This window comes from Falco punctatus, assembly GCF_963210335.1.
Source record: "Falco punctatus genome assembly, chromosome: 3".
NCBI lineage: Eukaryota > Metazoa > Chordata > Aves > Falconiformes > Falconidae > Falco > Falco punctatus.
Window position 1 is genome coordinate 34947616 of NC_137582.1, and position 14470 is coordinate 34962085.

The following is a 14470-nucleotide window of genomic DNA, read 5'->3' on the forward strand; positions in this document are numbered from 1 at the left end:
GGAGGTAAGGGATAAAGAGACCTTTTCAGGATTTCTTCTTCACTCCTCTGAAGGGGTAAGAGCATGAATGCGCGGGTGTGCCGTCATACGGTTGTCTCCCTTCAGTAACACTCTTGCTTTCCGTCTGTTGTCAAGCTGAGATCAACACACTGGCTCCTTTCCTCCATCTCAGTCTGTTTACATCGTTTCAAGCTTTCAAGGCCATCTCTGCACAGCAAAGGGCTGGAAAACTTTTCTTTTTTTAAACTGAGAGGAGATCTGCGGTCTGCTCTGTTGACCTGGGACTCACATGGTTCTCTCTGATCCCTTGCCAGTACACCAGAGTTTATTTTTTTGTTGCCTCTGTGAGAGGAGTAGGATAACTAGGTAGTACAGAGTGTGATTTCATGGTGGCAGGGAGCATGGAACATGCAGTTAATCTACACTGCAACAAAAACTAGGGGAAACAGGGTAAGCAGGTCCTGGTTTTGACATTTTCAGGCACATCAGGCTTTTATCAGGAATTTGGGAAAGATGCTATTCTTTTAAGAATAGGAAAGACACAATCATTTATCTATAAAAAAACATTTCCTCTTAGTTCTGTTTAGTATCATGGGGCTCTGTTACGTCCCAGTGGCATGCCCAGTAGTGTAGATGGTTATGGAGTAAATATGTGTATTTTCTTGCAAAAAAAACCTTGCTCCGTTTCTATACAATTTGCATTAAATTTTGATCGTTCATCGCATTCCCATAATTCTGGTTTACACACTGGGATGTCCCAGCTGGGATGCCTGCTAGTTTCACTGCTGTCGGAACTCTACAGGGGCCTAAGGTGGGATTTCTTAGTGCAGATACAGAAGTGGCGCGTGCCTGTAGGTGGCAGAGTTGGTCTAACGGCTGGGGGTACTGGTGAATTCTGTAGCATTCCTGAAACCGTTGCTGTTTCTTAACAAATATAATTGCAATTGTTAGTTGCAGTAGGTTTCAAACATGCCGCAGTGCAAAAGGAAAGGTACCGACAAGTCGCGCCTGCCCATGTGCCATCAAGCAGCAGCGTATGTTTGGATACTTCTACAACTTGTGTTGTGCTTGTGGGGTTTAGCATGGCGTATGCAGAGAACACTGCTAGCATAGTAATATCTTTAGAATGGAAATCAGTGAAACTATATCTATGGTACGTAAATATGCTTATCTGCATAGGTACATATCCATACATTTGTAACAAAACTTGCATTTCTTACTTGTGCAGGTGTTTTTTCAGCAGTTCAGTAGCTCAAGGAGAGAAATAGTTTTGCAAAACAGCTGACACTGAAATTATGGGGGTTTCCCCTGTCCCTTGGTTAAGGGCGGGGGAGGGGGGGGGGAACAACTCCTTTTGAGAAACTGTGATAGAAGCACTGCATCCCTAACTGACTCACAGAAATTATTCTTTGTGACTATCACTGATGTGGACAGTAACATTAAAAGGTATGGCAAATTAAAGTCAGAATAGCCAGCCAGAAGTATAGCCAAATAAGTTTTGAATCAAGTTTTAAGCAGTATTTGATGAAAAAGGATTCAACAATAATAAAAAGAACAATTACTTTTTCAGTAGCCACATACCATTTGTTTTTCTACTGCTGTTTTGATAGAAGAGTAAGCGCTTTTTTACCCACTCTTTCTGAAGAAAGCATGAATTCTAATGCTTCGTCACTGATGAAACGAAAAAAACAAACCTCCTCAAAAGTTCTGCTACTCCTGTTTTTCACTGCTTAGTCTTTCAGGAGACTGGAAACAAAAAATATTCTCAGCCATCCAATGCAGCTTACAAGGAAACACTAATAAAACTTTCTGTAGCATTGTGACAAAAAATCTAATATGAGAAATTGCTTTCAAACAACAACGTTACCCTATAAAAACAGCTATGTTAGAAGATGCCTTTGAATTGTCCCATTCCACCCACGTTTCAGGTCAAAGGTATACAGCTAGGTTTCTAACTGCTACTTCTTCACTGTGCTTAAGCAAGCAGCAGAGGGCACAGCTCCCTGCTGAAATTCAGCCTTCCAAGCAGGCGGTTGTGTGACCATGTCTCATTCTGCTTAAAAAGTTTTCTGTCTATCAGGAGTGATGTTTTGAGTAAAACACTGCAGTTTCCACAGTCAGTAATACCTTTGAAAGAAGGTGTTTCTTTTTGGCTATTTATCCAACAGTCAAATCTGTACAAAATCATGAGATTCTATGATTCTATTTAGTTATGTCTAATGCAACTTCCAGAATACAAGTGTTATCACAGACCACTGAACCAATGATTTACATACTGTTTTGTACAGAACTCCAAAAATTGAATACATTTGGTTACCTTAGACAAAAATCTGCTCCATACATACAGCTCAAATTTGTTCACAAGCAATAGCAGCAATACTTGCTAAAGCTATATTCAAACTGATCAGCTGCTCCAACTGAAGGGTCCAAATCCTGAAAATGTATGATGCAGGGAACAATTTTCAGCAGTCTCATGGCACACAAATGTGATTTTCAATTATTGCCCCAAATGCTGGGGTCTGTGGATTCTTTTCAAAATGAAACACAACCACAAAGTGCAAGCCTGCTTTCAGTAGGCTTTGGTTTTCTGTATCTTTGCTGGTAGGTAAGCATCTGGAAATCAAAGGGCTGAAAACCTCTAATGTAGGGCAAGTAAAACATCATAGCAGTCTGTTGTATGTTATATCTATAAATCAGACTAGGTCTGTTGCAGCTGTATATGCTTCTTTCATATTAAGGTACAGAATTCAATGGAAAAAAACTCTATAGATCTACCCCATCGTTTCTGATATAGATTGTTTAATGCTGTATCAGTATAACTGCAAATAATAAAATTTTTAATTTTTACTGTGCCATCTCCACATAAAAATCTGTTCTAGTAGCTAGATTTATTAGTTGAAATTCAATATATTCCCTGAATATGAGATGCATAATGACATTTCTGAAGTTTTGTTGGTATTTGCTAGAAAATATGAACTACATATGCTCACAGAACACCTGGGAACAAGAAAAGATTATAGATACTTCATTATTTGGACATGACTTTTTTTTCCTTGCTTCAGACTTTGGCTGTTCTCGTAACTAGGACAAAGAGTTACAGGACACACCATTTTATGTTTTAGAGGTCTGTCTTCAAATAAAAGTAGACAGATGTATTATCTTTCACCACTTAAAATAAATTCTCAGTTAGTATTAAAAGCCTAAAACTGTAGCCGATAGCAGGTAAAACTCCACAATAACCAGCCTTCCTTAGACAAATTAAGCTGTATCTCAGGAAGGAGACAGGCGTGAGGTAATATGAGACAAGAGCTCTTTCACAACCATTGGGGTCCCATTACCTCATACCTGTATGCCACAGGCCAATATTTACTATGTTTTATTTTATTTTTAAGGCGATACTTATCTCTTGCACCCTATGCAATACTTTGAATAAGGATGGCCAGAGATTCCTCAAATCAAGTAATGCCTGATGGCTTGGAAGCACCCTCCTTCTAGTCACTCCAAAACTTGCATAACTGCAACTTTCCTCCCACTAGTTTATTTACAGTAGCTATAAGGGAAGATTATCTAATGCAACTTACTTAATTTTGATCAGAGCATTACAAATAAAAATATCTCAATTCTCTGTAAACAATACCTAAAAAGGATCACTATGAGAGCTACTGAAATATTTTTGAAGACTTTTGTAGGATTTTTTTCAGAAATCAATTCACTATCAAGATAGTGTATTGAGTGTCCAAGTATTTGGCACTTAAGAATGAAAAATTTCCTTTGAATTTTCTTATAATTTAATATATTTCAGAAGAATATTCTGTTTTTCTAGCCAGTGTCCTTAAAATAAGACTCTTTTGCAGTCATTCCTATACTATGTTCATTTTTAATTTCATACTCACAGTTAAGGTCAATAGGTGTCTTGCTATGCATAAAGTTAGACACATGTATAGTGGTTTGCTAGTTTAGAGCTTTAGACATTACAACTTTGTCCACGCACATTTTGAAAGCCAGGGATCCACTTCTATTTATATTGTGAAGGTTTTGCCAAGGATATCACATTTCTTTAATCCTAGTTTCCTGGAAAGGTGCTAACACTTTCCCTGCAGAGTGTGGATAGCCTAAAATGTGGAGGCAATAATAAGTGATTGATGGAATACAGGCCTGTGTTTTAAGAAGTTAGTTACCATCCATGATACTCAGCCTTCTTATGCCCTGTGCTGCTGGGACATTTTTTGTGGTTGCTGTCTCAGCAATTCAGTCCCATAGTTCTAATGCATTAGTATAATGTGACAATGTCTGGACTACAAGTACTCTGGAGGAATGCACAAGAGCCACAAAACCAATTATAAAATGCTTTAGATTATATTATTTTAACTTACATTTATAGATAATTTACTTCGATCCCTATTGTAATTTGCAAAAAGTTTTGATTTTGGAAAAAGATTCAGTGCTTTTTGAGTTCAGGAGTCTTTCCTCCTAGCATGAAGTTGTAAAAGCCTTGAAAAGTTTTTTGTCAAGTAGAAGAGAGAAATGAAAGAAGCCATCCAAATGGCAAGTGCTGTGCAACAACCAGTAAGATATCAGCCAGCCTTCCTAAGTTGCATCACCTTAGTTCCTGGGATTTTGTTTAAAGTCAAACCTAGTTTCTTTGTCATCTAGATAAAGGTTGATTGTACAGCCAAACAGTAACTTCAAGAATTAAAAAAAGGGGTAAGTCTATTCAAACGAATACTGGACTCTTTTCCTTTGAATCCTAGTTCATGAGCTCCTCATGAGTTCAAAAGCTCCTTCATAACAATAAGCTTACTCTCTACATTCATGCACAAAAACGTATGCTTTTGACAGGTTTGAATTTAAAGTTGTAAGAACCAACAGATTAAACTTTAATTAAGAAATACTAGTTATAAAACATTTTAACAACAGTGAAAGGGTCATAGTTAAAAGTTGAAGTGCACTTAGGGAGGTATAAAATGGTGTAATGGGAGGAATCATAAGCCAGTTGTGTTGGGTTTCAAGAAGCAAACCAGCTGTTGTGTCAGTCACACACAGTCTGCTGCATTTAAATCAGAGGTCTAGAATTATTTTAGGGTCTGGCTGATGAGACAGAAAAAAGGTCACAATACTGAAATCTTGGCTTCTCTTCCAAGAGATCATTTTACTGAATCTCTGCCATGCTCACCTCGCTCAGAAAGAATATTTTTCATAGTCAGAAAATTGACATTGATTATCTGATCAAGCAAAACATACTATGGCAATTTTTCCACATTATATTCCCATTGCATCTGTCTAACAAGACAAGATTTATATTTCTTTTGGCCATTATTCCTAGAACTTTGTTAGAAATTTCAAGATTATCTTGCCACACTCTTCTGTAATCTTTATCACTGAATTTCTTTATATTATATTGTCCCCATATCATGCTGGAATGTACCATCTGTTTCACTCAAACCATAAACACAAGTTCAGATCTTTCTGGATTAGTCCTGTCTAACTAGTCTGTTGTTTTTTTCAGTGGTCCAGTCAGTAGTTTTTGACTACTGACAGAAGGTCTTTGATATTATCTATATAACTAATGCACAGTGACCAACGCTGTCTACAGATGACTGACTTCAGACAAGGAACTGAGGGGACTCTGGTTCTTTCACCCTGCCATGACTGTGAACAACTGCAGTTGATCTGGTGCTGTGGCTCTCATAGGAGTGAAGGAGCTTATCCTACATTATTCCAAAGGAATGATGATAGTTGACATCAGAACTGGTCAATAGTCAGCACTTCTGCAAGAAACACATTCTGTTTCAAAACGGTTCTTTAAAGAATTTGAGAATTTTACTGATGGCTGCTCAGTCCCCTCACAAATACATTCAAAAGAGTTCTGATTCTCAAAGCGAAAAACTCTTGAGCCATGAACACCTTTGCACCAATGTGCCAGGCTGAAGCTGGGAGGCTTACATCTCACTAATAACCGTGTAACTTGAAGTCAAACCCCAAATCTTCTGTAGCAGCAGAGAGGCTGCAAGTCCCGAGTGCCTGGCATGAAGGTGGCCTTTTGAGGGGTCCTGGGCTGCCTGCTGTATGCCTCCATTCTCCAGAGCAGTGGATCGGATCTTTTTAGCATTTGGTGCCAGGTCTTGTTTCTGAAGCCTCAAAACACAGCCATCAACACCAGCCTGAGTCTGTTTCAGCGCTAAACATGGCAGTAATTTATCACAGCCATTCCAGACCGTAGCAGCCAAGACAGTAGCAGGCCCCTCAGTTCCCCTTGCCCCAACAGGGTGCTGAAGGCTTGACAAGCCTGGGTACCCAGCTCGTCAGACTCCATGCTGCAGAGAGACGAGTTCATAACTGCCCAGGGCCAGCATACCTAGTATTTCCAGCTGATCTGTTAGTTTTGCTATTTTCATTTCCTACATAGTTTACACATCAAAGTTGCCCAAGGCCCATAAATTGTGCACCCTTCACTTCAAGCAGAAATTTCATGATGTAGTGAAACCGATATCATCTGAGTAATCTGACTAGGAAATTGATCAGGGACTAAGCAGGTGAAGCTGTCTCTCTTCCAGCAGAAGTTTGTGGTGGTAATTTTCCTTTGAAAATTTTTCCATTCTGACAAAATGTAATTTCTGAACAATGACAAAAAATTAACAAAAAATTGCAACCTCTCTATAACTGAGATGCACCTAAAACCTGCCGTATTCCTAGGCATCAATGACACAAGTTTTACAGGTTATAACATTACTTGCACAATGGTATCTGAAATTCCTGACGCAAGTTGCAGACATCTGCAAAGGCAGATATCAGCAGTTTCCTATTACTGAGAGTAGTCTGTAAGAAAAACAGGAAAATGTCAACAGGTTCCATTTTTGCAACGCAGGATGACAAGGCAATGCTTACATAGTCTATGCTAAACCTTATTTTACATAGAAATAAGTACTCCATACACTCAGTTCAAATGGTTACAAATACAGATAATACCACAACTATTTAATTATGCTGCAGTACTCGTTAAGCATATGGTCCTAAAAATACAATCCTGCTTTTAAGCATGTATGAGACAGTGTTTAAGCTAGGCAAAATCCCATGTGTTAGTAGAACTTAGCTTTAAAACAGAGAGTCAGGGCATGGTATCTTATTACTGAAGAAGTAAGTGACTGTGTGTAAATATTCTTGAACTACAAGATAGGACCTGCTTACGGAGAGAACTCTGGAAGTTGGACTTCAATCATGCACTTATTCAGTCCCCAAAAAGTCTGCCTTGAAGATTCCTAGCAGTACAAAAATGACTTGAGATAATTTCCAAAACATCTGAAGCTGGTAGGACTTAGTAGGCTTTGGGCCTCCTCTTTTATAAATGAGAGCATTGCTAGTCATATTAATGTAATATTTAATAATATGTTGACCATTTTTTTGCACACTGATGTTGTTATTTGTTTTCCACCGCTAAAAGCTACTGAGATTGACTGTTTTTTTTAGTGATTGTCAAAATTAATGTTCTAAAATCTACACACAGATGGCTAAAATCATTGACATGGATTTTCAAAAGGGCTGAGCATCCATTGCTTTCTGTGTAGTCTGCCCTTTTATACCATAGTTATCCTTTGGATTGTGAAGATTTAGTGTAAACATCTTTGGACAACATCTGAACAGTTAAAAGTGCTGTATATTTTAATTTGGCATCTAAGTCATGTCTGTCTTAATACATATACTAAATCAAAAAGTAAACAGATTACAAACCACATCGTTTCCTTATTCCTTTCACTTATCACAGTTTATCATGCCATTCTGAAATTACATTAAATCAGTAGATGTTGGTTCGAAAATATTACTGTCTTTACTGTTTAAGCAGGCATATAAAAGCCCAGGCATTACTTAGAAATTCGAAAGAAAAATCAAAGCAGAAATCTTGTCTTAACAGCTTTCATCAGCACCAGTAGTTTCTTTTTAAAGAAAACACTACCTTACAAGCAGAAAAAAATGGCAAATTTGAACTGGAGTTATCAAGGCAACAATGGTAAAAGCCATCTTTAATAGAAAATCAGATTTCTTTATAAAATATTGAATATTTCTTTCTTTTCCTTATGAAAATTCTTTAGAATTACATGGTTGATTAACATAAGTGTCTGTATTATGTATTCAATTGGCTCCAAGGGAAAGTGTCAGGAATTCAGTATTGGTACAGAATTAGAAGTAGAAAACTTCAATTATTTACGTATTTTGCCTAGGACCTGACCACTGGCCAAGTTATACCCTATTGCCAACAGAGACCGTCAATCTATTGGTATTGAAACCAAGGAAGTAAAAAAAGATGCATTTCTGGGGCTTTTCTGGATTACTTGGAAACTTTCCACAGGTAAAGAGAGCATCAATGTCAGACATTCATTCCACATGAATTTTGAGGATAAGGACAATCAGTCAGCTTAGTAAAAGGGGGATCTGGAGAGGGGGCTGTGAGATATTTTTTATTTTCCTTCTCTTTTTCTCTAATTTATATAGAAAACAGGACTAGTTGCCTTTCAGGAGTATTTATGTAGATTAGGGTATGCTTGCTAATTTTGTTATACTAGTTGGCAGCACCCTTTGTCACAGAAGATCCAAGTGATATTCTTTAAAATTAGAACTTGTTGGCAAGTGTTTTTGTGTTAATGGCAAAAGAACTGGTAATTTCCCAGTAGGAAACCTCCAGGATAGTCACTGATTTGGGGAGGGGAAGGTAGGAGGAGAGATTCTAAAGACAGTTACTCAATTTAAAAAAAAAAAAAAAAGTAAACATGCAGTAGGAGACTTATACATATGCAAAAGTTACGCACAGTGTAACTCCATATGGAATCACACTGGGCTAGCTTTTTTTCCTCAGAGAGTCTTATTGCCTTGGTAGCAAAGGAGGATATTTCTTTGTGCTGATGTATAATATTGCAAATGCTCCAAGAACTCCAGGCACATATTTCTAAGCATCACGCACAATCACAGGTGCCTATCACTAAAATGGGAATCAATACACACTTATGTGCTCGTAAGCAAGGAATTAATGATAATGACCAATAAACAGTGTCAATAACATCTGAGTACCTTTGTGGCATCTCATAATCTAAATTCAGAAAACATCAAGTACCTATAACTGTTAGTTCTATGAAGAAAGAGACCTTTAAAATGCTGTCATAAATACCACAAATTTTAGCATGAAGTGAATTCCATGAGGTAGGACAATTTGTTCTGCAGTTATTAAAATCCAATTACTGTTTCTGGCAAGCTGCTGGTTTTCGGCATTATTTTTTCTTTTGTTTTCTCTCTGGAGTAAAACGTGTATTCACATATATTTTACCTGAACTTTGTACCTGTATTGAGCAGACATGCAGATTTGCCAATACACTCATGTGTATACCTGGAATTAAAACCTTAAATACCTTTGGCTTAATTGCACAAACTATTGTTTGTTTTCTTTTTCTCCAGATGTTTAAAAATAATCTAGTATCAAAACACGTTAATATTTTAACATGGAGGAAACTGCTTGCATGTTATAAAATCTTTGAAATCTATAATTTGCCTGTCAGAGAGACTTTATTGATTGATATTTTTACTATACTTCATGCATTTGCTGGCAGACCTCTCAACGAAACATATAGATTGAGGCAGTTTCATTTCTACGGGGGCCAAATGGATGAGTAAGACTCAGAGCACACAGTGGATAGAAGGAAATACACCTCAGAAGCAGAGTCAATAAAAGAAAAGTTAAAGTCAGGTTTTCAAAGTCCAGTCACACATATCATCCCTAGAGGTACAAAAAAAAAAAATGAAAAAAAAAAGGCATATGTAGATAGCTTTTATAGTTATTTTATTTTGCAAAAGCAATACCATCTCTGTGTCTGCAAAGCTGACTCTGCAAGAGCAAATTGGGTTTTGTGCTCAGTACTTATTAATAAAAATTTAGATAATCTAAATCCATCTTTAAATATTGAAATAGGGCTGAAAGGTGCAGGTGTAAAAGTAAGTAACATCTGCCAAATGTAAAGGTCAGCTGTAAAAGTACATTCAGCTTAATACTAAATCAACTGCTTTTTAGAGAGTCTGATCACCCAGTACCCCCCACTACAGTAGTAGCTGGATCTCCTCAAAGCTACAAGTATGCTGATCACTGTAAGGTGTTTTTTTTCTGACTTTTCAAGAACAGAAAAAAAGGAAACCCAGAAGAAATTAATGAAGAGAAAGAAGTAAAAAAGCTGTTTAGTAAGGGCCCCAGCAAATGTCAAGTACAAGGTTCTTTTTACAAAAATTAAAAACCACCTCTAAAGTAACAGATTTTATTCATTTTCCAGTGTCTTAGTGTCCTGCTAATAGTCATCAACATGCCAAAAAATAATTCATGTTCAATCCATGTAATGTTATCTTTGGCAGCTTTTTAGATTTTAGGAACATTACAACATGACAAACTAATGGGATGGATTACACATTTTTAATTTAGGCATTAGGAACACATAGCCAGAAGTGTGTTCCTAATAGGAAATTTTCCACTGTAGAGAGTGTAAAGCTATCTCATTTGATACAGCCAAGACAAGAAAGGGGTGTCCCTTTAGAATTGCTTTCTGCTGTAAAGAGATAGTGCAATAGTGCACTTAAGCTGTGTTTAAATAGCACACGATTAAGTGTTTATTAGTTTGCTTTGAATCAATAGTTTAAAATAAGTTGAAACAGTTAAGATGGTAAGTTGAAAAGACATCAATTCAGCTTTAAAAAATACCAGATTTTTTTTTTTTAAATATTTAAATCACAATTTTAAGATTATGTGCATTATATGAAAATTTCCATGTTCTGTTTCTCTATTTTAGGATCTCCTTCTTGTATTTTATAAGTTTTGATATTTTTTGTGACTATGTTTCTGAAACATTATGCAAATAATCCAGGACCAGACTATTGCCATAGAGTTACATAGTTGCTAAGTAATTGGTAAGCATATTCATAGATGAGAAGGCATTCTAAGAAATTCTTATGATTTCCAAGGTCTGTACGTTTTGGATATTTGTATTTCACAAAAAAATAGCTCACAATGCAATATGCAACATACTAAGCTGAACAAAAGTTCCTTAAAACCCTATTAAAGCAAATACTGTCGAATACTGGTTGAAAGATCTGTGTTGAATATAAACCATCCACAGCCATGATGTTCATGGCCATACCTTCAATCTTTTGCAGTAAATGAGACTATTGTGAATAAATATTGCATGCTGTATAACAAAGTGGTTACACTCCTCAAAATGCTAAGTAATGTATTACATTTTTAAAGGCATGGAAATAAAAGCATACACAGGAGACTGTCAGCAATAGAGTTAGAAAAAAAATGTCCCTTGTAAGCTGTGATTTTCCACATCTCTGTGTACTTACCTCTAAACTGCTTTCAGGAATATGTGTAGTTCTGCCTACCCCAAGATAAAGCCTGGATATGAGTCCTGACAATGCCAGGGCAATTCAGCAAAACACCATAAATCTGCAGGCGTCCACAAGCACGTTCTCAGTTTCACGGTCAGACCCTAAATGTGCAGAGTGGCATTTCTAACTATTTCACTCTGTGGCAGCATTTCTTTGTAATAGAACCAGCAAAAATGAACCTGTCCATTGCTTTTTAGTGTCATCTCATTCTCTGGAATGCAGACAAGTATTCAAATGTAGCTGAGGCTTTTAACAAACCAGATGGCTTGGCAATTGTCACTGTTGTCCTGAAGGTCAGTTACTGACATACTGAAAACACATGTCTCTCTTCCCTTTCCTTACTAAAACTGCAGTCAGTGACGAGGACTAGGAAAAACACTTATTATTTGTGTAAAATTGGTGGAGATGACTGTCCCTTACCCTGATTTAGCCCGTATTTCCAACTTTGCCCGTGCTGCTACATGGATGTTTTACCCAAATCCCCTTCTCATCCACAGGCCCTTGAGCAGCTGTGTTTTAAAGCATGGGTGCTAGTGAGCTTGAGGTGTTTTGCCCACCTTTGTAACAGGCAATGCTTGCACATTTTATGTTTGTTTTCCACTCCATTTACAGCAATGTAAACTTTCACAGATAGATGGTTCGAGTCCCATGTGCTATTACTGTCTATCAATCAGAAAAAAAAAGCTAAATCAGAACTCCAAGAAATCCTAGATCCATACATATGACATATTTAGCCTTTCAAACCCTATTGAGGCAGGAAAAAGAATTCCTTATTATTAAGGACTTTTTTATATTAAGGAAGTATCATAAAATAATATTATATATTGTTATGTACTGCTGAAATATAATTACTCATAGTTGACATTGCAAAAAAGATACCAGCAAAACCATCTCGCTGAATACTTTCAAAGTGAATTTCAAGGCTGAGCACATATGATCAAAGCAATCATATACTTCTGAACCACAGACTATTTTCACACTACTGTTTGCATTACTTTCTAAAGCAGAAGCAAAACTTCCCATTGTTTCCTCAAAAGTTCTAAATTTTGCCTCATTCATAGTGGGTTTGCAAAGCTAAACTAATCAACATTTATAAAGCATACTCTTATTCTTGATTCTGTCAGAATAATACTATTGTTATGTATTTAGGATTTTAAAGTATTCTTTTATTTACAGCTTGGCTTATGCAATGAGAACCTGAAGGGTGTCTTGAAGGCCTTGGATTCAGTAAAGACTGAGGTAAACATCATCATAGCCTGATCATGATAATATATAGAGTAGTTAAAAGCTACACAGTGTTTCATCTGCCTTTTTGAAGACTTCACAGTAATGCAGGGTTTCAGCGGAAGGAGGCTGTTGAGATGTAGGAGCTGAAAGTATGATCCTGGACATGAGTTTATGGGATCCCATAAGATATTTTGTATTGTGGGGCTCCACCCTGTAGACGGCTATGGGCTTTTTGTGTAAGATTCCTACCTAATCCTACACTTCCATCCATCTGTCTGTCTATTTAAAATTACCCCTGGTATCCATCACCAACACAGACTTACAGTAACCAAGCTCAAGTTTTTCTTAGTTAAAGGAAAGGAAAAAAGGGGAGAAATAACACCAGAACTGCACTTTTCTTAAGCTGTCTTGCTTACTTACAATGACTATACCCACCAAGCCTCTCATAAAGGCACAGGATAGGCAGAGATAGAATCTGAATATCTGAATTTTAGTGAAGTATGTTAAAAAAACAATACAGCATCTCCCACAGGATTTTAAAAAGGAGTGTAGAGTTTGACCCTGAAGATGCAAACATTATCAATGTGCATGATCTTCCCTTTAGCTTCAACAGACAGCCGAAAATTATACACAGAAGTGTTTTGCTTGTTCAGGAGCACAGAGTTCAGTATTTTGAAAACAAACAAACAAACAAACAAACCCCACAACCATTTAGTCAGTGATGACTGAACTCTTTTGTACGTGATACCATTTGGTGGGGGGAAGCTGTTTTTTGTTTTGTTTTTGGAGTGACACTGCTCATTGTCAGCAGTGATAGCTTAGATGTATCTCAGCATCAAATGTATCACCAGGGCAAGAAACTCACCTCTAATACTATGAGAAAACACTGGAGTTTTGAAATTTCCTCCTCTGATTTAGCAACACACTCACTTGTAGACTGAGATGTAAATCCTATTTTACTCATGGGTTTCATTAACCCAGCGTATTTCCCACAGGGTAAACAAGTTTGCTTTTGCAATTTTCATCCTTCAAGCCTACTGCCTAAATATTCTAAATATATGTATTACTGGATCTACAGTGGCTCTGATTCATCCTCCCCTCCATGACAGTGTAATCTGGATTATCCTTAAAGAGCCAATTACTATCACCTCAGAGCAGGTATGGTATTACAAAGAACAAGACCCTTCTCATCTTTTAGTTTCAGGAACATTATCACTTTGCATTGTGTTGCTGTATTGTTTCAGGTTTATTTGTCTCATTTGTACCGTAAAATGAGTACTACCTTTACACCACATTATTGCTGTTAATAAATTTTTATGATTCTGCCTTAGCCAGGTCAGGCTACTCACATCTTACAAAGTCTTAAGTGAATTGAAATAAGATGACTTCAGATTAGTGGAGTTGCTTCCATTGCTCCAGTAAAGGTGATTTGCTTATTTAAACTTCCTTGTGTGTCTCCTAAAGCAGAAGCCAGGCAACAAAGATGAATTCTTTCCATCTTCATTCCTACAAGACTCCCCAAAAGAAATTCATATTCTCATCAAATCTCAGCCGGAAACCTGCCTGAGCAGGGAGTTTTGTGATGTGCCACAAGACCAAACAGCTATAGTCCTCCATTCAGTGCTATTGTAGAGTGGTTAGGAGCTGCACCAATTGCTTTATTATTGCATTATTTCCTAACAATGTCTGTAGGACAAGTTAAATATCCCTCACTGGCCTTTTCAATGTAAGTATTCTTTCTGTTCTAAACTCTTACAAAATTTTCTTACACAATTCAGGTATTGCCATCTGTCCTTCCAGAGAAGTTTGAATTAATATCTTTCCAGATAAGGTT

At 37.0% G+C, this 14470-nt stretch overlaps 1 protein-coding gene and 1 long non-coding RNA gene across 2 annotated transcripts in view; one reads left to right on the forward strand and one right to left on the reverse strand.

Moving 5' to 3' along the window:
• Positions 1-14470, reverse strand: part of LOC308061627 (carbonic anhydrase 3-like) — a 56903-nt gene that overhangs the window by 27640 nt on the left and 14793 nt on the right. The window lies entirely within an intron of this gene.
• Positions 7196-10734, forward strand: LOC308061633. The gene is made up of 2 exons (XR_013927305.1): positions 7196-7305; positions 8214-10734. It is a non-coding gene; the product is annotated as an uncharacterized lncRNA (long non-coding RNA).